This window comes from Lycium barbarum, chromosome 8 (assembly GCF_019175385.1).
Source record: "Lycium barbarum isolate Lr01 chromosome 8, ASM1917538v2, whole genome shotgun sequence".
NCBI lineage: Eukaryota > Viridiplantae > Streptophyta > Magnoliopsida > Solanales > Solanaceae > Lycium > Lycium barbarum.
Window position 1 is genome coordinate 25,020,378 of NC_083344.1, and position 25,014 is coordinate 25,045,391.

Below are 25,014 nucleotides of genomic sequence, written 5' to 3' on the forward strand. Positions count from 1 at the left end.
ACCCCACCTCTACCATACCTCGAGGGACAATCACGCGTCAAGTTCCCAGTCTGTCCACAAACATAGCAAGCATTTCTGCCCTGGTGACATGGCCCCGAATGTAATTTACCACACTGATTACATCGCGGCACTGGTGGTCTCCTCTGACTATGATCACCCCCAAACTGAGAACCTGAAGCTCTCGAACTCTGACCCTGTCCTGAAGGAAAGGAGCGATCCTACCTGCAAATCATGGAGGCGCACTAGTCGCAGACTGGCCTGAGTGTCTAGAATATTCCTGCCTTGATCCCCCTCTATAATCACTACCTGCCCCCATAGATCTGGCCCTCTTGCTTTGCCCTCTATCAATATCACGATCACCCCTTTGCGGATGTTATTGTCCTTCTAAATTCTGGGCATGGGCTTGAATGCGGGAAATATCCATCCCATCTTGCAACGAAGCCGTCAAACAATCCTTAAATAAATGTGGCCCCAAGCCACTCACAAACCTGTGCACCCTATCTCCCATGTCGGCCACCATAGTCGGGGCATATCTAGCCAATGAATTAAACTGAAGGCTATACTCCCGGGCACTCATATTTTCTTGTTTTAGATTTAAGAACCTATCTGCTCTAGCTCGGCGGACCTCGGGTGGCAAATAGTGGCGGATGAAGGCATCCACAAATTCTTGCCAAACAGGAGGAGGCGCGTTCTCTTTTCTTGATGATATTCAATTATTTTACCATAATACCGCCACATCTCAGAGTCTATAAGATGCCAACTCCACAGATTCAGTTTCGGAATCATGAATAATCTTCAATGTTCTCAACATTTCATCAATAAAAGTTTGCGGGTCTTCATTCGGCTTTGACCTGAAAAACTCCGGAGGATTCAAACTCATGAAATCACGGGCTCTAGTACTAACTGCCCTGTCACTTGAACCCGAACCCTGCCGCTTTGCCTGGGCGGCAACTAACTGCGTCAATAGATGAATAGTCTCGGTCACTTGTTGACCCGAAGTAGCCGGTGGAGGAACTAGAGGCATAGGAGCTGGAGTTGAAGCCCCTTTTTGTTCTTCTATAATAGGCGGAGTAGAAGAGGAATTAGATGGAGCCTCATTATGTGATTCACCCTCTTCTACATTCATTGGTAGCTCTCTTTCTACCCGTCTTTTCATCGTAATCTTGCCCTTCTGGGCAGCTGCAGCTTTTCCCTTTGGCGGCATTTCTGAAATCATAGCACACTATTAAGGAGGAGATAATCTTATAACACAGCTCTATCGCACAATCTCATAAGAAGAAGAATGGTCATTTTTTCTAAATGCCCTGTAGCCTCCTGTTTATTAGTGTGGCGCGCAACACACCATAAACAAGACACTACTAGACACGGTTCGTAGACACTTCCTAGGACTGAACTCCTCTGATACCACTTTTGTCACGACCCGACTAGGGGCCATGACGGGTACCCGGGGCTAACCACCGAGCACCACTCATACCATTACCTGTCGTACTCATCAAGCGTTCATTCATTAATCTTATACTCAAGTCATAGGAAAAACCATTTTTCACTTCGAAACATAATTACCTTTATATACATAAGCCTTTCGGCTATCAAATTAATGTACATACAATAAGGACATAGTGAGACCATACTACCCACACATACGCATCTATGAGCCTCTACTGAAGTACTAGACATATGGACGGGACAGGACCCCGTTGTGCCCAAAAAACATGAACATATACAAAACAATAAGTCAATGGCACCTCCGGGACAATGGAGTGCCCTCGAGTCAGCTGATGGCTCCTATGAATCTGGATCACCTCCCTGCCTACCTGTGGGCATGAACACAGCGACCAAAGACGATGGACGTCAGTACGAACATTGCACTGAGTATGTAAAGTATGAATGAAATGAACATAATAGAGACATCATAAGACATAAGATGAAGATATAACCTGCATAACTTTTAAGGGCGGATACATTTCATACATATATCATATATAATCATAGTACATGTATCATCATAGCGCATACATCATTGTATCTTATATATCATCATCGTTAACCCGCGTCCGGGTAACCGTCATATGCAGCCCACTAGTGGTGTCATGCCCAGCCCTCTAGGCTCGGTGTAAACATAGCAGCCCGCCTTAGCGGTGACATGCCTGGCCATTTAGGCACGATGAAATCGTATGCAGCCCACTTCGCGGTGACATGCCCGGCCATTTAGGCACGGTGGAATCGCATCTTCATATACCCATCGTAAACTTAACATTTTCATACATTGCATAGGCATATCATAAGCTTAGCATCATTATACACTTATCATCAAACATACATTAGAACTCGAAGGCAACTATGGCTATGTCGGGGTTACATAAGGTCGTGAACCCCCGATTACATCATTGAGTGATCATAATCATTATGTCTTACCTTGAAAGTACTAACATTTTAAGGTGAGTGTACACAAGAAAAGCATCAATGGAACCATATTCTGGATCATTAACCTCATGGACTTCGTATGTTACTCTAGGATTCTTTATACTTAAATTCGTCATCATCATTATCATGCTCGTATCGTATCACTTTTCTTATCATATGCATGTTATACCCCGCATTTTCAGAGCATGAGCATGACACGTGCTTCCTAAAAAAAAAATTGACAATTATGTTGTTGCTACGTAATTTAAACTCACGTTGATAGTGTTGTATCCCTTATTTTAGTACGTCGGGTTATTTGTAAGCTGAGGTGGGGCCCACACGTCGAGATTTTTTTTGGACATGTGAAAAATGATATGAAGCACATATGTGAAGTTAAACACAACTCAAGAAGGACCCTTGAGCCAAATCGAAGTGGAAGTCCTCCAAACAAATATTTTTAAGTAACGTTTTCGGGTGATCTTACTTCGAGGAACAGAAATGGTATTATAAGTTTGGAATTGGGAAACATACCAAGAAATAGAAGTTGTAGATAATTGAATTAATTTTCCAAACTTAGGTCGTGGGTTCACAGGTGACGTCGGTACAAGTAGATATGGACGTTTTAAGGCAGAAAGGTTCGTGGGTTAGGCCCAATCCGAGCCCAACTGGGTTGGGCCCATGACCCATGTTTATTTAAGTGAAACTTCAGCCCTTTTCTCCTCAACTTTCATACCAAAACACTAGAAAATTCTGGAAAAATAGAAAGAGGAGCCTTGGAGAGAAGAAAAACCAATTTTGACCAAAATCTAAGCCCCGAAGCCCATGAAGGGAAAAGTGTTGTACGCTGCGTTGTCTTCAATATGAGCTAAAAATCAATCAAGAAAAAGAGGATGGACGTGAGGGCTGCACACTTGAGGTAATATTACGATCCCTTTTCATTGTTAACAAGTTTATTTAAAGTTTTAACGGATTAAAACGGAGAAAATAGCGATATAAATTCGTTTGTTGATGTTGTTGAATTATGGTTTGAGTTTGAGGAAAACTTTGGATAATATATATATATATATATATTTCTTGTAGGATGTTGTTATTAATGTTATTGGTATTGATTTCAGCTTCTCTACGGAAATAAAATTACTAAATAGTTATACTGCAAATTGGTTGGTTGAGAAATTTAGAAAATAGTGTGTGGGTTGTTCTATGGCATATGTTGGTATTGGAAATGATGTTAATACTATTGGTATTGTTGTTGATGTTGTTGGTTGCTAAATTGGAATTCGGGCTAGGCATATAAACAGGGGAGATGCTGCCTGATTTTCGGCAAGATATAAAGTAGTATGATTTGAAATATGGTACAAATGTGCGATGAAAAGGCTAACATTAGCATAAATCCCTTCAAATGTAGATTTACGAGCTCGGAGAAATAAGCGTAGCTAATAGGAGGTTGAACAGGTATGTAAGGCGTACCCTTTCTTTCTTTTGGCATGATCCTTATGAAATAAACAGACGATGTGTATATGACTCCAAAGAAATTCCTATTCTTAGAGCCAATAGGATGGCTAATGTTCTTGATTTCCATAAGCTGTTTCATATGGTTTTGATGCGTATCTATGATGTCCGAAGTTCTGTTTGATATGTTTCCGAATGGCATTCGAAAGATAATTGATATGACTAAAGTTTTGATCTTCAAATGCTAGCACGTTCGAGTATTCCATTGAGTCTTTGATATATTTTGATATGTACATATGGTTCCAAAAGCTATATTTGGTTTGATCCATAAGGATATCCGAAAGGTGCTTGATATGATTGTTGCCTTGATTTTCCAAAAATGGCTTCTGAAACGTTTGTAGAAGGTTCTCTACTAAAACGTCCATAACTTTTTCATACTAACTCGGATTAACTTGAAACGTGTTTATGACCCTCAAGTGTCAATTTATGTACGTACTCATCGAGTCTTGAAATTTGTTTTATATACATATGGTTTCTCACTACTCTGCTCGTGCATGCCTCAATATGTCTTTCACCGAGTCCCGGGCCGGGTATGTTATCGTGCGCACTCCACTGCATTGTTCACCGAGTCCCTCATTAGAGGGCCGAGTACGGTATATGTATATGATGATATGATGAGATGATGATGTGTTATGGCGGCTAGGAGGGCATATGATGATTTGATTCACCGAGTCCCTCACTAGAGGGCCGGGTAACGTATGTATATGATATATGATGTTCACATGCATGATTTTATCCACCGAGTCCCTGAATGGGCCGGGTACAGTATATATATATATATATATATATATATATATATATATATATATATATATATATATATATATATATATATGCATGTATGATGATATGAAAGTATGATGACATGATTTTATCCACCGAGTCCCATAACGGGCCGGGTACGCTATGTGATAATGATATGTATGATCAATGCTTTAAAGGCAAGAGTTTTGGTATTCTGGACATTGTATATGTTTCTGCACCCCTTATATCAGTTATGATTCTTTTACTGTGATTCTTGCCTTACATGCTCAGTACATTTTCCGTACTGACCCCCTTTCTTCGGGGGCTGCTTTCATGCCGCGCAGGTACACCCAGATGAGTAGAAGACTTTGCTAGAAGGTGTTCCAGCGGGATTGGCGAGCTCCATTTCCTTCCGGAGTGATGCCGAGTTTGAGTATATATGTTATGATTTCTGTTCGAAGTTAGAGACTTTGCAGACAGAGTCGTGGGTATAGGATGTCAGTCTTGTAAGCGGCCCCACCAGCCGATGTGTCTTTATGTATTATGTTACAGATCCATTATGATTACAGATTATACTTGATTTGAGTACGATGAAAGAAAAGTTTCTGAAAGCTTTACTATGTATTTCATTCTTATTTGATTTAAAAGTCCAAAGAGATTATGTGTGTACTAAGGGTCAGAGGGTTTGCTCGGCCCTAAATAAGAGTCGGGTGCCCATCACACCCTAGCGAGATTAGGGTGTGACAATGCATATGTAGCTCTTTACGGTCATGGACTCATAATTTTCGTTATTCGGGAAGATCATGGAATAGGAAGATTCATGTCATAGGAGTCATGCCTTAGAAGGAAAGGATTAGCCTTACATACCTTTTCCTTTAGCTATTCTACCGCTTGATCATTCTCCTTCAATGCTCACGTCTTTACCTTCAAGGGAGTTCGTATTAACATTAGCTAAACGATTATAAGAACGTCCTTACTAAAGCTAGAGAAAATTGGGCAGCATTTCCTTTGTTTATACAACTTTCCTCATATTACATATCAACTCCCAAACATCCATAACAACATTCACAATATCATAAGCAACAATCATCATTCATCTACGTTTTCGTCATTTCATAACTTCACTTCAATTCCTCCATAATCATGGTCATAGTACACTATTACGTTTTCTCACATATAATGCTTATCCCATGTCCTAAATGTCATTTATAACAAAATTATAATCACAACATATCAATATTCATGACTTATTCTAAACTACCACTCAAAATGTCACTATTCTCGCATTCATGACCCATTTTCTATATCCTTCTACAATCCAAGTCTTTCAACCTCTCATTACTTTAAACAACATGGAATGATCATAAAACTTACCTTAGATAGTGTAAGAATAAGCCTTGAGCGGAGATACTCCTCTTGCACCAAAACCCTAGCTTCACTTCTACTTAGATTCCTTGTCTTGGATGAACTCTAGTAAGTTTCTTACACTTAACTCTCTTAGTTTGATGAAGTTGATCTTGAATCTCTCTTGAGTTCTTATGGAAGAAGTGTGTGGAACCCTCTAGAAGCCTTGAGAGAGATGAAGAAGTGTGGGAAATGAAATTAGTTAAGTGGGATCACATTTATATAATTGAACTTAACTCAACCCGTCGGGACTTCCACGGACACTTATACGGTCTGTATAACATTGCACGGCCCGTATAAGTGGTCGTGTTTCACCACCAGGCAAACATCATCTCTGCTGGGTGTTATACGGACCCTCATACGGACCGTACAATGTTATACGGACCGTATAAGTCGCTCGTATAACCCCATCTCCCTGAAATGATCTCCGTCGTTCGTTTGGTCTCCAATCCTTATGGAACCTTCTTGACACTTGTTTAACACCTCGTTAACAATATAAGGGACATTATAACTCTTCTCCAAAACATCATTAAGCCATCATTAATTCGATACTCATAAATCTTGCCCGACACACAACCTATACCTTTCTTTCCTTAAACACTTCCGTCTCCTACCTCACCTGTCTTTGAAATCTCATTTAGAATCATCAAATGTTATTTCTTACTTATCAAAACATCGTATACGTCATTCCCTTCGTTAGTCTATTCACTGTACGTTAACAGGAAATTTCTGGGGTGTACGGGAAATTTCCGGGGTCTAAAGAATCTTAAGCACCTCTCTATTAGCCATTTTGAGATGATCATATCTCCTTGCTCCGAACTCCAATTGGTCTAGTCCTTACATGCCTGAAAAGGTATTTCTACGTACTACAACTTTTATTAAGGAACCTTTTCCAAATTCTCAATGAATCAAGGGTTTATGGGTGCCTGAAGTAGGTTTGTCAATCACTTCGTAATACGTACAAACTTTCAAATTTTACGCTAAAACTCTAATGATACAACTCTAACCTTAGTTCTAAGATACGGGGTGCAACAGAAAGTATCCAATCTTACACTGCAGCTCTAAATCTCACGCAACTACCCCCAAGTCTTTAATAACCCAAAAGCGCTTACCCAAACTATCCAGTCAATATTACTTGCAACATAATATATTACCACGAGTAAGGTGTCATCTCGAAAATATAATTCTAGTCCTCACATGATAGGGATTCCACAAATCTTTTCTCTTAAAGCATGCTAACTCATCCACTGTAGAATGTTATGAAACTTATCCAACGGTGTACCACCAAGCCACTTCTTATAAACCTCAACATGTCGGTTCACTGAAATATGCTTATCACTAGTTGCCGATCACAAACGTCATGGAAATTTCCTCATATCACTTAGTCTATTTATGTAGACTTCCTTCCTCAAGCTCACGCAACAATCACACCTCATTTGAATTGTCACAACCCAAACCGATGGGTCATGAATAGTGTCCGAATTAGACACTTGTATACGAACCTGTTAGCTATAATCAGACTGATACTAGGAGAGTGCGGAAAATTTTCAAAAACATGTTGTAAACTCATAATGCCATATATCAAAATGAACCTGTCTCCTGAGGAGTCACAGTTAACCAAACATAACAAAATATGCAAGCCGACAAGGCTGCCACTATACGCGGGAATATCCAAAACGAACTACATCCATATAGCAGACCAAACCATATATACAACCCACACATGTCTACATACCTCTAGGAGTATGACAAAGTCTATATAAGAAGATCTATACCCAAACAGCTCAAGCTCCGGGACAATGGAGCTCTCCAAACAGCTAGGCAGAAATCCTAAGCCGGATGGTAACCAAACTGAGGGTCTGTACCTGCGGGCATGAAACGCAGCCCCCGAAGAAAGGGGGTCAGTACGAATAGTGTACTGAGCATGTAAGGCATGAAATCAATATATACATAAAATCATGGAAAACATTTGAGGCGTGTCAATGAATGGGCAAACTAAATGCATCAGTATAGCTATATCAAAGAACCACATATATCCATAGAAATATCACAACAAAGGCCACAGCGTCACCCCCTGTCAACTGTGCCATATATATACACATCACAACAAAGGCCACATCACACCCCTGTCAACTGTCCCATATATATATACATCACAACAAAGGCCACAGCACACCCCCTGGCAACTGTGCCATATATATATATACATCACAACAAAGGCCACAGCACACGCCCTGTCAACTGTGCCATACATATACACATCACAACAAGGGCCACAGCATCACCCCCTGTCAACTGGGCCTTGTAATTCACAACAAATGTCACAGTGTCACCCCCTGTCAACTGTGCCTTACATATACATGAAGAATGAAAATGAGTGCAGTGCATAACCAAAATGAAATAATAGAGCTCTCTGTAATGTCACAAAATAGCCATATGCATATATTATACTCATGGCATGCATAGGAGTTCAAATGAAAACTATCGCTCTATCCCACCTTGGAGGAAAAATTTATAAGGTGAGATAAAAAACAATGAAATAAATCGAGAAAATCATGAAATAGCTTAACATTTTCATATCATCGCTGAAATCATATTTGAGACCTTTAAGCATAAAATCATCCTCAACGTAATCCTCATAAAAACATTCTCGTTCTTAACATCATAAGAAGCTTTAAGAGTCATAAACTTCTAGCTTTGAAATCAAGAAGGTTATGAAAACACTTATGGAATCAGACTATAGGAATCATGCCTTTGAAAGAAAAGGACGAGCCTTAACATACCTGTTCGACCTCCTAGTAGCTACGCTAATGTTAGACTCTTCATCGCACACTTGTAACAAGTTTCAAATTATACTATTCTATATTCTGCCGAAAATCGGGCAACACCTCCCCTATTTATATGCCTAGCCCGAATTCTCAATTCAACAACCAAAAACAACAATAACAATACCAACATCCATAACATCATTTCCAACACTAATATGTACCATAAAACTGCCCACACGCTGTTTTCCAACTTCCATAAGTAACAAACTTACTACACGACCGTTTAGCGACTTTATCTCCATAAATATGCCTTAAATAATACCAAACGAGAAAGATTCATACCTTTTTTCTTGTTAAGACAGCAATATCCTCAATATCCACGCTAAAATCTCCTGCAAAACAATACTAGAATCACAACCATGCGTTACCCGGACCTAAACCACTACTCCGCGACTTAAAAATTGCACACTTTTGATTCCCTCACTTTCTCTCTTAAATTTTCTGGAATTTTCCAGCAAAATCTGGTGAAAAAAATGGGTTCTTACCCTTTTTATAAGGGTCAAATTCGGGTCGGGGGGGGGGGGGGGGGGGCTGTAGCATTTTACTGTAGCAAGTCGATTACTGTAGTAGTACTGTAGCACGCGTTTCTGCTCTGTCAGCCGGACTTGTAACATCCATAATTCTCTACTCCGAAATCCAATCGACGAGTGGTTTATTGCGTTGGAAACTAGACTCGACGAACTTCATTTTAGGCTTTTGTTTCAGCTTAAAACACTTTATATGCTAAGAGATATACGTCCCCCAAGTTGGACCAAAATTTTCACACAAAACATTACCCATCCTTTTTCCAAAGTCGTACTACTCCATTTCTTCCACTCATTTCCTTATAAAACCTTCTGGTATACCTTATATACATCCTTCACTCATTAAATATACTTAATAATGCTTGATCCTTATATTCCAAGGTGGTTTTACTTAACCCTAACTCAACCTACTTATGTTTCAAATTTGATAAGTGCTCTTCGAAGATACGAGGTGTAACATGAATATGCAAGACAATGACGCCACAATCTAAATAGACTCAAGAAATCCCAAGATGTAATTCATTTTTACCGTCTCTCGATCAACTATACCTTTTATCGACTCATCAATTTCCCAATTTCTAATCATTTCACGATCATCGATACCGTAATCAATCCTCGAATACGCATAATCATAAGTTTTGCAAACTAGCTGAATAAATCCTGGAGATAGGATCATACCACACACTCTGCATATTAGAGTTTTCGTAACGCTTACAACTCTAAATTGAACACTTTCTAAATCCAGCTCACATAACAGTCTTACCAATATCCTCATGTATCCAACTAATCGTCCTTGCCTGAATTATTTTATGCAATCTCCAAAATGTTATCCTGAACTTACTGTTACACCCCGTACCTTCGAAGAAGCATATATCAATTTGAAACATAAGTACGTTGAGTTATGGTTAAGTAAAACCACTTCGGAATATAAGGAGCAAGCATTATTAAGTATATTTAATGAGTGAAGAATGTATATAAGGCATACCGAAAGGTTCTATAAGGAATTGAGTGAAAGAAATGTAATAGTATGACTTTGGAGAAAGGATGGGTAATGTATTGCGTGCAACTTTTGGTCCAACTTGAGGGACGAATATCTCTTAGCATATGAAGTGCTTTGATGTGAAGCAAAAGCCTAAAATGAAATTCGTCGAGTCTAGTTGTCAATGCAACAAACTTCTCATCGATAGGACATCGGAGTAGAGAATTATGGATGTTACAAGTTGGGATGGCAGGCTACAAAAATAGCCTGCGCGAATGCGCCAAGGAGTGGCGCGAACGCGCAGGAGGCCAAGAGCCAACTTAGCGCGAACACGCTGACCAAATTTCAGGCCCGGGCCAGGGATGAAGATTATATGATCTGAGCATAAGAGTATATATATATATATATATATATATGACATTTGGAGACCGTATGGTGTAAATTAGTTCATACGTTACTCGATGAAAATCCCTCGTAACCGTAAGCTAAGGTGGGGCCCACATGTCGGGGTTTTATAAAGCACATATGAAAACTTATAAGAGTAGTACATGGGGAGTTGAGCAAGTCTTAAGAAGGACCCTTAAGCCAAATGTGGGCATTAGCCCTCCAAAAGGATGATTTAAGGTTACGTTTTCGGATGATCTGACTTAGAAAGGCCAAAACGCCATGACAAGTTTGGAATTTGGAGTCGCACCAAAAATGCAAGTTGTAGATAATTGAATTATATTTCCAACCGTAAATCGTGGGCCCTCACACGATATCGGGACCAAACGTTATGGCCCTTTTACTGAACAAACGCGCAGGCAGTGGGATAAGCCTGCGCGAATGCGCCAGGAAGCAGCGCGATCGCGCTGAACACTTTTTTAGTAGGTGCAGGCAGAATCTAAAATGCTATATAAGGGGGCTTATCCCCTTATTTTCAGACCAAACACCCCTAAATGTTCCCAAAAACTCTGGAGATTTCTCCCAATCTCCAACCATCAAATTTTAGCTCGGATCAAGTATAATTTCCGAATTCCAGTCCAGACAACGTATAGTTGTGATTGCAAAATCGTATAACGGCATGTTTTGGCTTAAGATCAAGGTGGAGAAGTGAAGATATAGCGATATTATCGAGAGAAAGGTATGAGTCTCTTGTTATTAACGTTAATTTTGGTTTATTTACGGAGATGGAGCTGTTAAATAGTTATAAAATAATTCTATGGTGGAAATATGGTCAAACACCATATGGGATGTTTATGAAGTATTTTGGTATTGAAAATATTATGGTTAATGTTGGTATTGTTGTTGTTGTTGTTGGTTGCTAAGTTGGGATTCTGGGCTAGGCATATAAACAGAAGAGATGCTGCCAAAATTTTAGCAGATTTTTAGGAAGATTTATTTGAAGGCTTAGGATAAGCATATAACAATGGGCCTAATCATAGTATGAATGGACTTGCGGGCTCGGACGGATAAGCATAGGTAGTTGGTGGCTGAACAGGTATGTTAAGGCTCGTCCCTTTCTTTCAAAGGCATGATTCCTATGGTATGATTTCATAAATGTTTTCGTAACCTTCTTGTTTTCAACAGCTAAAAGTCCACGGTTCTTAAAAGTTTCTCATGGTGTCGAGCATAAGAATGATTTTATGATGGTGACAACGATAATGATGATTTTGTGTTTTAAGAACTCAAGTTTATGATTTCAAAGAGAATATGAAAATGTAGAGCTACTTCTAGATTTTCTCAATTTTATCCATTGATGATGACTCTACCTCTAAAGGCTCCAGGGTGTATGTAAGGCTATCCCTTCTATCTGTTTGCATGAATTACATAAAATGAGCGAACGACGAACATACATGACTCCGATGAACTCTAGTTCTTTGTAGTGCTTGACATGACAGTTCTCTTTGATTCTCAAGTGTTGGCTTATTCTAATTATTCTATCGAGTCTCAAATGATGATTCAGTTTGTACATGATTGCTCTTAATATTCTATTCGTGCATATTGTTAATGTATCATTCACCGAGTCCCGGGTCGGGTACGAAATCGTGCATAGTTTCATTGCATTGTTCACCGAGTCCCTCGTTAGAGGGCAGGGTACGATATATATATGATCATTTCACCGAGTCCCTCACTAGAGGGCCGGGTACGGTATATATATATATATATATATATATATATATATATATATATATATATATATATATGTGTGTGTGATTATTTCACTGAGTACCTCACTAGAGGGCCGGGTACGGTATATATGTATATGACTTCATTCACCGAGTCCCATGATGGGCCGGGTACGGTATATTATATATATGCATGACTCATCCCATAAGGTACAGATGCATTGGTATCCTTGATTATCATACTTGGCTCTTGTCATCTTTTACTCAGTCATGATCTTCATTACTGTACTTTATGCTTTACATACTGAGTACATTTTCCGTACTAACCCCCTTTCTTCGGGGGCTGCGTTTCATGCCCGCAGGTACAGACACTCAGTTTGGTGATAGTCCGGTCTAGGACTTCTACTCAGCTGCTTGGAGAGCTCTATTGTTCCGGAGCTTGAGTCATTTTCGTACAGATCCTTTGACATAGGCTTTGTTATACTCTTAGAGGTCTGTAGACATGTGTGGGTTGAGTATATGGTTTGGTCAGCAATACAGATATAGTTTGTTTTGGATATTCCCGTGTATAGTGGCTGCCTTGTCGGCTTGCGTATTTTGTTATGTTTGGTTAACTGTGACTCCTCAGGAGACAGGTTCATTCTGATATATGGCATTATGAGTCTACAACATGCTTTTATAGATTTCCACATTGTCCTTAGTATGAGTCTGATTATATCTAACAGGTTCATATACGAGTGTCCTGTCACGACCCAACCAGAGGGCCATGACAGGTACCTAGTATTAACTACCGAGCACCCCTTATCATACTTTCTATCGTTCAACCTATACTGTCACGACTCAACCAGATAGACATTTATCATACTTGTGTTTAGCATATTAAGGGCTTTTATAGCGCAAGACAAAACGTTGTATAAACTGTCACATATGATATCAAATACAAGCCGGTCAGGCTATCATAATGCAGGAAATTGCCAAAACGTAATCCACACTGACATAACTGAACGATGACCACCCATGACCCACATATATGTCTACAGGCCTCTAAGAGTAACAACAGTGTCATATGGCGGGACAGGGCCCCACCGTACCCTAATTAGACATATATATATATACAACAGAAGGATTTGTACCAAAAGTATAGGCTCCGGAACAAGGGAGCACTTAAAGGTAGCAGAATGGATGTCCTAGGCTAACGGGTCACCGCAACGAGCGTCTGTACCTGCGGGCATGAAACGCAGCCCCCGAAGAAAGGGGGTCAGTACGGAATATGTACTGAGCATGTAAGGCATGAAATACAGTAAAAAGGATCATAACTAAAACGGAGAATTACCAGAAACAGGTATGACTGTTAAAAACATCAATACACTTGCCTTTTAAAATGAAAATCATGCATGTCAACATCATATATCATATATACATACAACGTGTCCCGGCCCTCTAGTGAGGGACTCGGTGAATAGAGTCATCATATGCCATCCTGGCCGCCACCCCCGTATCATCATATCATCATGTCATCATATCATATATATATATATATATATATATATATAACGTGCCCCGGCCCTCTAGTGAGGGACGCGGTGAACAATGCAGTGGAGTACGCACGAGAACGTGTCCTGGCCCGGGACTCAGTGAAGGACATATTGAGGCATGCACGAGCAGAGTAGTGAGAAACTATATGCAAATAAATCAATTTTTAAGATTCGATAGGTAAGTACACTAATCGACACTTGAAGGATCATAAACACGTTTCGAGTCAATCCGAGTTAGCATAAGAAAGTTATGGACGTTAACCCTTGTAGAACCCTTTTTGGAATAGGGACTCTCTATGCTTTGCTCGTTATTCAATCAAACAATAAGCTTGACTGTACTAAGTAGGCTAGAGTCAAGAAGTGAAGAAGAATCGTAAACAAGCTCGGAACTAAAGAATAGAGTTACCCCAAGACGCGTGTCATACCTTACTTAGCTCTAGGACATGCCAAAAGAAGGAAAGGGTAAGCCTTACATAGCTTGCCCGCTTCCTAAGCTAATCCGAACTTAAGTCTCGGCTTTCGGAAAATCTACAACAACGTCAAAAGATATCAAACATTAGCTATAGGTATTTAGGAATCCAGTTCTAAACTAGCAATCCACCTACAGAAATTTGGGCAACATTTCCCCAATAAATTCAACCATCCCCGAGAATTCAACTCGGCCAAATCGTCAACAACAATACCAACAACCATATTGACCACTTCAACAATTAGTTCGAATTGTATTCTAACGTTAGTAAAACTTTCTACATAATTCGATGGCATTTCATTTACATTCAAATCAACCACAACAACACAATCCACAATCTTCCAAGCTCAATAAAAACAACAACACATTCCTTGCTCCCATGTTCATGAACTACACCAACAATTTACACGTTAACAACTTCATTCTCTTAACTACAAGAAACCATATTAGAATCACATTAATTTCTACAACAACCTACAAACAATTACAACGCCAACTTGAACCATTAAACCTCCATTGCATCATAGAATCCACAATAACAACAACAACTAAAATGCTAAGTAAAATTAATTCATCCCTTCCACACAACACAAACACCTACACGGCTACAACTCAACACACATAGTTTCATGAATTTCATCCATCTCTACACACTACAACATGCACAAATCATCCATGACACACGAAAGAGAAGGTTAAACCTTACCTTTTTCCACTTATCTTCTTACTTGGCTAGAGTTGTAATTTGCACAAATGAATGGTTTGATTGCTCCAACAACTACTCCACGTTAGTAAGGACCTTCCAATTGGTTGAATTACTAGAAGAAAATATTCTTTTGATCAATTTTTCATGGGACCAATTTCAGCTAGCCTTGGCCGAATGGTTCCCCTTTTTTTTTTCTCCAAGTTTCTTCAAGTTTCTAGAGTTGGAAAAGATGAATAATGAGCCTTGCTTGGTCATCACCCATATATATATAGATATATAATTACATAGCCCATACAAAGTGAACACATGCCCCACCTCATGGCTTGAAGCAATTGGCCAAGGCATTGGTGGGAGCCCACACCAAGCCATACGGCAACTTATGGCTTTTTTTTTGTGGTTCTCGAAGAATTAATTTCCTAATTCCAAATTTTCCCTTAATATTCCATACCAATAATATTCCTAAGTAACTTGTGTGTTAAACAAAATCGAAAGTATAGCCTTGTCCTTAACTTATCGCGATTTTCTTGAAATATCTGAATGTACAAAATGCGGGATATAACATCCTCCCCCCCTTTAGAACATTCGTCCTCGAATGTCGGATTAGTTGTATAGGGTCTTATAAACACTTCGGGGGAATCTTTTTTTTCTTTATAGCTATCACACACAGTTCATCTATCAATCAACATAACCAATTTAGAAATTTATTTTACCTGTAGGTATAGGAAACAAGTAAGGATACTTCTTCTTCATCTCTTCTTCAGCTTCCCAGGTCATCTCCTCCCTATTATTGTTCCGCCACACTACCTTAACGGAAGCCACATCTTTCGTACGCAGTCTTCTCACCTGATGATCCAGTATGGCTATCGGCTGCTCCTCGTAGGATAGCTCCTCTGTCACCTGGATATTATCTATGGGAAATACTCTGGAAGGGTCACCAATACATTTGCGAAGCAGAGACACGTGGAAGACTGGATGCACTGCTTCTAGATCAGATGGTAAATTTAATTCATAAGCGACCTTACCAACCTTACGAATAACCTGATAAGGTCCAATGTACCTCGGGCTAAGCTTTACCTTCCTGCCGAATCTCATAACACCCTTCATGGGTGACACTTTCAGAAATACCCAATCGCCAATCTGGAACTCTAAATGTCGTCGTCGATTATCCGCATATGATTTATGTCGACTCTGAGCTGCTAGTAATCGTTCCCGAATGAGCTTCACTTTATCAACTGCTTGCTGAACCATGTCTGGGCCAATTAACTTGGTTTCGCCAACGTCGAACCAACCAATCGGTAACCTGCACTTTCTACCATACAGAGCCTCATACGGTGCCATCTGGATGCTGGAATGGTAGCTATTATTATAAGCAAACTCAATAAGTGGAAAATGATCATCCCAGCTACCCTTGAAGTCAATAACACAGGCCCGTAGCATATCTTCTAACGTCTGAATAGTACGCTCGGCCTGTCCGTCAGACTGCGGGTGGAATGCGGTACTAAGACTTACCTGGCTCCCCAATCCTTCTTGAAATGATCTCCAGAAGTTAGCTGCAAACTGAGCACCTCTGTCGAATATAATAGATGTGGGGATTCCGTGAAGTCTTACTATCTCCTTAATATATAACCGGGCATAATCCTCAGCCGAATAGGTGGTCCTGATTGGGAGAAAATGGGCGGATTTCGTCAGTCTATCAACAATAACCCATATAGAGTCATACTTCCGTGGAGTGTGCAGTAAACCTGTAATGAAATCCTTATTGATTACTTCCCACTTCCAAGTCGGAATCTCCATCTCCTGTAACAACCCACCAGGTTTTTGATGCTCGATCTTAACCTGTTGGCAATTTGGGCACTGAGCAACAAACTCTGCGATGTCCCTTTTCATACCATCCCACCAATATAAGAATCTGAGGTCGTGGTACATCTTTGTTGATCCCGGATGAACAGAATAGCGGGCATAATGTGCTTCTCCCATCACTTGTCGCCGCAGCCCCGCAACCTCAGGTACACATATTCTGCCTTTATGTAGTAGCACTCCATCAGGTGTAATCTCGAACGGAGTCTTTCCTCTTTCAAGGGCTGTGTCCCTATATTGTGCCAGAACAGGGTCCTCATATTGACGTCGCTTTACTTCGTCCCTAATAGAGGACTCAACAACTTCTCGGACAGAAACCCCAGTATCTCCAGAGCCAGCCAAACGGACTCCAAGACTAGCTAGCTAGTAAATCTCATGAACTATTTCTTTTCTTCCGGGCTGCACGTCCGTCAGGCTGCCCATAGACTTACGACGAAGTGCATCTGCTACTACATTGGCTTTTCCAGGGTGATACAGAATATCAACATCGTAGTCCTTCAGCAACTCTAGCCACCTTCTTTGCCTCAAATTCAGCTCCTTCTACTTAAAAATATACTGAAGGCTCTTGTGGTCTGTATAAATATCGACATGGACGCCATATAGATAATGTCTCCATATTTTTAAAGCATGAATTACTGCTGCTAGCTCCAGATCATGAGTAGGATAGTTTCTTTCATGCTTTTTGAGCTGCCGGGAGGCGTAAGCTATAACCCTGCCATGCTGCATTAATACACAACCTATCCCAACACCGGAAGCATCGCAATAAATGGCATAACCGTCTGGTCCCTCGGGGAGAGTCAGAACTGGAGTTGTAGTCAACTTTTGTTTTAGCAACTGGAAGCTTCGTTCGCAAGCATCAGTCCACTGGAACTTAGCTGCCTTTTGAGTCAGCTTCGTTAATGGCGCTGCAATCGAAGCGAACTTCTCCACAAATCTTCTATAATATCCTGCCAATCCTAGAAAACTACGTACCTCAGTAGGGGTTGTCGGTCTCGGTCAAGCCTTCACAGCCTCAATTTTTTGTGTATCCACCCGAAGGCCATCAGCTCCAATGATATGCCCCAAAAATGCCACCGAAGTAAACCAGAATTCACATTTAGAGAATTTAGCATACAATTTCTGGTGCCGGAGTACCCCAAGTACCGCCCTCAGGTGATCTGCGTGCTCCTCTTCTGATCGTGAATAGACCAGGATATCATCAATAAATACAATCACGAATATATCTAGGAACGGCTTGAATACCCGGTTCATCAGGTCTATAAACACTGCTGGAGCATTGGTCAGCCCAAAGGACATCACCCTAAACTCGTAGTGCCCGTATCGGGTCTTGAATGCAGTCTTTGGGATATCTGGCTCTCTTATCCGCACCTGATGGTAGCCTGACCGCAAGTCTATCTTCGAGAAACACTTAGCACCCTGCAATTGGTCAAATAAATCATCGATTCTGGGGAGGGGATATTTATTCTTTATAGTCACCTTGTTCAGCTGCCTATAATCAATACACATCCGTAGCGACCCATATTTCTTCCTCACGAACAGTACCGGCGCTCCCTAAGGTGATGTACTGGGCCTGATAAAGCCCTTCTCTAACAAATCCCTCAGCTGCTCCTTCAATTCTTTCAGTTCTGCAGGTGCTATTCTGTAGGGAGGAATAGATATAGGCTGAGTATCTGGCAGCACATCTATCGTGAACTCTATCTCCCGCTCAGGTGGAAGACCTGGAAGCTCGTCTGGAAATACATCCGGAAATTCATTGACTACCGGGACCGACTGAAGAGTGGGTGCCTCTGCTTTCGTGTCATGCACACGAACCAAATGATAAATATACCCCTTCTTAATCATCTTTCTGGCCTTGAGGTATGAAATAAACTTACCCCTCGGCGATGTTGTACTTCCCGTCCACTCTAAAAAGGGTTCTCTTGGAAACTGGAAGCGAACTACTTTCTTCTGACAGTCGACGTTGGCATAACAAGAAGCTAGCCAGTCCATACCCATAATAACATCAAATTCAGTCATATCTAGCTCTATCAGATCCGCTTTGGTGCAACGGCCATATATATCTATGGAACAGTCTCTATATACTCGCCTTGCTATAACGGAATCTCCTACCGGTATAGCTACCTCGAACGGTTCTATCGGTTCGGGCTCTATCCCAATTCTACTAGCAACCAGGGGAGAAATATATGATAAAGTAGAGCCTGGGTCTATCAATGCATATACATCTCGGGAGAAGATCAATAATATACCTGTAACCACATTTGGTGACACCTCCTAGTCCTGTCGACTGGCCAAGGCATATATGTGGTTCGAAGGACCGCTAGAACCAGGAGCTCTGCCACGACCTCTACCGCGGCCTACTGGTGTCGGCATACCCTGCTCCGTAGGGCGCATAGCTACAGAGGAGGAAGATGAACCAGCAACTGACCCAGTGGGCTGGGCTGGACCACCTGGACTACCCTCAAACGGACACTCCCTCATGATATGGCCTTGACGGCCACAAGCAAAACATGCACCGGTATCGAGACGGCATTCCCCCAGATGGCGCCTGCCGCACCGAGGGCACTGAGGCATGGGTGGCCTCGTCTGACTGAACCCTCTGCTCAACTGCGAACCCGTAGCCCTGGAGCTCTGACCAGTTCCTGAATATCCTGTGCTATCGAGTCTCTTACCAGTAAACTGTGGGGGTGCACTCCGTGCTGGCTGAGAAGGATGCCTGGTATGCTGTTGAGGTTGCCCGCCTCGAAACTCCCCGGAATAACTAGCTGATATAGCCCTCTTGGGCTGGCCCCTGTCACGATCTCTATCGGGCTGGCGTCCTCTGTGTCGATCCTCCATCCCCTGCGCATACGCCGGTACCCGAGCGATGTACATCCCTGGCTAGGAAGCCACTGCCATGCAGTTATCAACCAGATAATGATCCAACCCCATCACATATCGATGCATCCTATCAGTCATATCAGCTACAATAGTGGGTGCATATCAATCCAAAGAGTCGAACTCTAGGCTGTACTCCCGAACGCTTCTGCCCCTCTGTCTCAACTGTAGGAATCTGTCAACCCTAGCTCGCCGCACCTCAGGAGGAAGAAAGTGGCCGAGAAAGGCCTCTGTAAATTCATCCCACACCGCAGGTGTCACGACCCGGCTAGGGGGCCGCGACGAGCACCCGGTGCTACCCCACCCGGGCACCCCTTATCGTACATAACATAACATCTAGGTGAACCATAAGTCAATTTGTGCTTTTCTTATCGTTAATCATACTGATCCTATTAGACGACCATCATCATTTAACATATCATAGGTATCTATGCCACATCATAAGTACAAGGCCGACGAAGCCAACAAAAGATATACAAAACATGGGCCGACATGGCCGAACATCTCTACCCACATACACATGACTACGAGCCTCTAAGAGTATGGCATTTCGTATGAGGGGGACAGGACCCCGCTATGCCCATAATTATATACACAAAAGAATAAGTACCCAAAAGCTACGGCTCCGAAAGAAAAGGAGCTCTGCTATGAAATCTCTGAATAAGTAGCTATAGATCAAGTCTGTCTCCCTGTGCACCTGCGGGCATGACGCAGCGTCCACAAATAAAAGGACGTCAGTACGAAGAATGTACTGAGTATGTAAAGCATGATCAACATCAATATAGAAGCATAATAGATATCATATGAAAATAGCATAGGAGGAGAGACAGTAATATCATCATCATCATGTCGCTTACTTGCATACATCGTCGTTTGTATCCCATAATAATACTCGTACCATACTTGTGCTCATATACGTATACATGTCCTTATTCGTATCCTTATACATAGTCTTATCACATTCATATTCATATTATATACATAGTCATTTCATATATATAGCATTTACATAGCATACCCGACCTCATAGGATCGGTGTCTTATACATGCTTGGCCAACCAAGGCTCAAGGTCATACATACCTAGCCCTACCAAGGCATCAGGGTTATCCGTACCATCTGCAGAGGTGTGCGCGCATTTCGTAATCGTATACATACATTATACATAGTCATATACATATAGTCTTACCCGGCATCATAAGCTCGGGGCCTTATCATAGCCCTTCATAGGCATACATATACATATATCGTAGCTCGTAAGCATCTCTAGTCTCATTTTACTCTCATCATCATTACTATCCTCATCATTATCGTTACATTTACATTATAGACTTACTCGTCATATGAGGAACGTAGTATAATCATAGTACATATCAAGGGTCGTGAGCTAATGAGCTCAGAATGTCAACCATGTGAAGACAACATACTCATATAGAGGAATTTAGGAATTTGGCCAAGAACCATGCCTTATGAAAGAAGGGTTAGCCTTACATACCTTTCCGTCGAACTATTCTACACTTGCACGTTCCCTTCCAATGCTAGCGTTTATACCTTCATTAATATCATAACAATGGCCATTAGTCATTCACATTATCCACATTATCTAGATTCCTCAATTTGCCTCTAATTCACCCACATTCATGATTATAACACCCATCTTCGTCCATTCGTCTAAAGTGTTTAGTTCATGATCTTAATACCATTTATAACACATTCATATCACAACACAACAACATTCATAACTCAATTCAAACTATTTCTCAAAATGTCACTATTTATCATTCATGACCTAGTTGACCACATTTTCTACAATCCATGTATTTTAATTCTCCAATACCTTAAACATCTTGTAAAAATCATGAATCTTACCTTAGAAGTTGTAGGAACAAGCTTTGGTTGATAATACTCTTCTTTGAGGAAAACCCTAGTTTTTCTCCATTTGGATTTCTTGACTTGGATGATCCTTGATTCACTTGTCTTAATGTTATTGATGGCTTATAATCCTTGAAAACTCATATAATAAATGTAGAGAGAAGTTCTAGAGAGAAGTGGTGTAATGTTGTAATGAAATAAAATAAGTCTTGATCCTCATATTTAATGAATTGGAAAATCTGTGCTGGGTGAACAGTGGTCGTCCATGGAGGTTTACGGCCCGTATTCCACTTTACGGACCGTCCCTCATGGTCGTCTTTAAGCTTAAGCAGGACCAGAGACTTTGGCCTGCATGCATGGTGATTTACGACCATGGTTTACAGGCCGTAAATCACTTTACGGTCCGTCCACCAGGTCGTATTATACCTCTTCCTCAGCTGGCAGAGAGTTGAAGTTTGGCATGCCAGTTTACGACCTGGCAATTTACAGACCGTATACCAGTTTACGGTCCGTATTTGCACTTTACGACCACTGGAAGAAGGCTGAAGCTTTTGCATGGCAGTTTACGACTACCAGTTTACGGACCGTGTTGCACTTTACGGTCTGTATTTTGCAATATACGACCACTGGGCAGTTTTGCCAACTTTCAATTTTTCTCATTTCTCGACTTTTCATTCTAATCATCCACATCCCTTCACATACATTTCCCATGAAACATTATACACTCGCACTCCTCGCACACATCATTAGTTCATTTACTTGCGTACCAACGGGAAATTTTTCGAGGTGTAACATTCTACCCCCCTTAGGAACATTCGTCCTCGAATGTTAAAGGCTTGGGGAAATTCCATAAAAATTTCGCCAGAGTTTCCTCTGTAATGTGGCACTACCACCCTTTCACAACAACCCACAATAACAATGCCTCACAGGGCAATAATACAACAGCACTAGAAATTTGGCCACACACGACCTGAATGTATAAAAGGGAAAACATGCATACCTTATGATTTTGATGTCTCATCTTGGACTTCTTCCAAGGGCTGAAATAAATGTGGGTATTTGGATCGCATATTCTCTTCTGGTTCCCATGTCATTTCCTCTCGATTGTAATTTCTCCACAGAACCTTAATTGAGGCCACTTCTTTGTTTCTAAGCCTCCGTATCTAATATGGCAATGGGTATTTCATCATAAGTTAACTTTTCTGTCACTTGAATATCATTCACTGGGACGATCCTCGTAGGATCTCCAACACACTTCCGAAGCATCGAGACATGAAATACTGGATGGACTGACTCCAAATCTGGAGGTAGATCTAGCTCATAGGCCACTTTGCCTATTTTGCGCACAATTTCGTATGGCCCAATATACCGGGGATTGAGCTTCCCCTTTATGCCAAATCTCATCACGCCCTTCATCGGCGACACTTTCAAGAATACTCAATCTTTCACTTCGAACTCTAAGTCTCTTCGACGATTATCCGCATAGGACTTCTGACGACTTTGAGCCGCTAGCAACCGATCTTGTATGAGCTTAACTTTTTCTATTGCTTGCTGGACCTAGTCTGGCCCTATCAACTTAGCTTCTCCGGTTTCAAACCACCCAACTGGGGATCTACACTTTCGCCTATATAGAGCCTCATACGGTGCCATTTGAATGCTAGAATGATAACTGTTATTGTAAGCAAACTCAATGAGTGGCAAATGGTCATCCCAATTTCCTCCAAAATCTATCATACATGCCCGTAACATATCTTCAAGAGTCTGAATAGTACGTTCAGCTTTCCCATCGGTCTGGGGGTGAAATGTCGTGCTTAGGCGCACTTGGGTCCCTAAACCTTCTTGGAAAGACCCCCAAAACTTGGCTGTAAACTCAGTTCCTCTATCGGAGATAATAGATACCGGAACGCCATGGAGTCTCACTATCTCTTTAAGATAAAGCTTTGCATAATCTTCTGCCACATAGGTTGTCCTGACCGGTAAGAAATGAGCTGACTTTGTGAGTCTATCCACGATCACCCATATGGAATCATTCTTACGTCGAGAACGGGGTAACCCTGTAATGAAATCCATATTAATCACTTCCCACTTCCAAGTTGGGATTTCTATAGCTTGCAATAAGCCACCCGGCTTTTGGTGTTCTATCTTCACTTGTTGGCAATTAGGACACTGAGCTACGAATTCCGCTACGTCTTTCTTCATCCCATTCCACCAATATATAGTCTTAAGATCATGATACATTTTCGTCGCTCCGGGGTGAACGGAGTAACGGGAACAATGAGCTTCTCTCAAAATCTGATGGCGTAGACCTGCCACATCGGGAACACATAACCTGCCTCGACATCGGAGAACTCCGTCTTCCGAAATGTCAAATGATGACCCCTCCTTCTGAGGGAGTGTATCTCTGTACTGCATTAGCATAGGATCCTCATATTGTCGCTCTTTTACTTCCGCTACTAACGATGAAACTGCTGAATTCTGAATAGTAGCTCCGCTGCTACCTGAGTCCACCACTCAGACTCCTAGGCTAGCTAACTGCTGAAGATCACGGGCCATCTCTTTCTTTTCTGGTCGTACATCACTTAGACTTCCCATCGACCTACGGCTAAGAGCATCAGCCACAACATTTGCCTTTCTGGGGTGGTACAGGATTTCAACATCATAGTCTTTTAGCAACTCTAGCCATCGTCGTTGCCGCAAATTCAACTCTTTCTGCTTGAAGATGTACTGGAGACTCTTATGATCTATATAAATATCTACGTGGACACCATATAAGTAATGTCTCCATATCATTAAAGCATGGACCACCGCGGCCAATTCTAAGTCATGGGTAGGATAATTCTGCTCATGTTTCCGTAATTGTCTAGAAGCATACGCAATCACCTTACCATTTTGCATCAATACACAGCCTAGCCCGATGCCTGAAGCATCACAATAAATGACATATCCTTCCAATCCCTCTGGAAGTGTCAAGACTGGGGCTGAAGTCAGTCGGTCTTTCAACTCTTGGAAACTACGCTCGCAAGCATCTGTCCATTGAAACTTAGCTGACTTCTGAGTCAACTTGGTGAGCGGTGCAGAAATAGAAGAGAAACCCTCAACAAACCTTCTGTAATAACCTTCTAAGCCTAAAAAGCTACGAACCTCCGTAGGGGTCGTGGGCCTTGGCCAAGTCTTCACTGCCTCAATCTTTTGGCTATCCACTCG